Source organism: Sinocyclocheilus rhinocerous, unplaced genomic scaffold (genome assembly GCF_001515625.1).
Source record: "Sinocyclocheilus rhinocerous isolate Xijiao unplaced genomic scaffold, SAMN03320098_v1.1 scaffold665, whole genome shotgun sequence".
NCBI classification, from domain to species: Eukaryota; Metazoa; Chordata; class Actinopteri; order Cypriniformes; family Cyprinidae; genus Sinocyclocheilus; species Sinocyclocheilus rhinocerous.
Window position 1 is genome coordinate 300,867 of NW_015659086.1, and position 1,030 is coordinate 301,896.

The window sequence follows — 1,030 nt, forward strand, 5'->3', positions numbered from 1 at the left end:
ATATCTCCTTTCTTATGTTTTATATGCAGATTAAATAGCCACAGGAGGGCGCAATGTGCAAAATAATGCAGCGCATTATATTGTTTATATAATGCAATTAAATTAACAGTCTATAAAAAATTTGCACGTCTAAATTAACATATATAAATCAAATATAATTTCGTAAATTGCATAAACAATTATGAACAAAACAGCATCATGTATTTATACATAGCTTAAGTCAAATAGCCGAAGCGCCGATCACACAGATTGCATTTAAAAACATGAGACGCAGTGAAATGGAATAAACCTCCACAAATTCGCAACGTGTTTTCTAAAAGTTTAAACTCTTTTAACTTTACATGGCTTTCTATACATCTCTTGCGTGAGACGCGAGTGCAACAATCATAGTTGTCTGTAGGGCTGTCACAGTGAAGGAATTTCCCTTGCGGTAATTTTGAGTGGCTCAATAGCACGGTATGCGGTATTATCGCCATATATATAATCTGTGTGTGTATGTGTTACGATATAGCGAGGTCATATTCAGAAACCAATGAAACCGAAACCAAAATTGCGTTGAAACAGGAAGTGAAGTAAACAGAAGAGAATGACAAAATAGCGATCCACATAACAGAACATAAACCTGACAATAAAATCGTTAGGCTATTGTTAGCCTATATGCATAACAGTTCATTCGGATCCTCGAATCTGATTGGACAAGAGACTTTCTATTGATATTTCCACCTGCACGTTCTAGACGGGCTGTCAGTGAGTCTTTATACCGTTCATTCAACTACACGTTCAAAAACACAGGTTCATTCAAAGAGAGATGTAATGAAACACGCTGTTGAAATCATTTTAACTTGAGCGCCGCTTTAGAAGGCTCAGCTGACCAGCAATGCGTCGATGCTAAGACAGAGATTTGGCTTTCCTTGGACATGACAACTAGGGTTGGGCGGATAGACGATGCCATCGTCCATCGCCGATGGCTGACAGACATCACAATGTTAAGCTGACATCGTGACCCCCCTCTCCCGCAATCCGCCGCATC

At 39.0% G+C, this 1,030-nt stretch overlaps 1 protein-coding gene across 3 annotated transcripts in view; it reads right to left on the reverse strand.

The window, feature by feature from the left end:
- Window positions 1-1,030, reverse strand: part of LOC107723312 (discoidin domain-containing receptor 2-like) — a 40,573-nt gene that overhangs the window by 28,647 nt on the left and 10,896 nt on the right. The gene's annotated exons all lie outside the window — the stretch shown is intronic.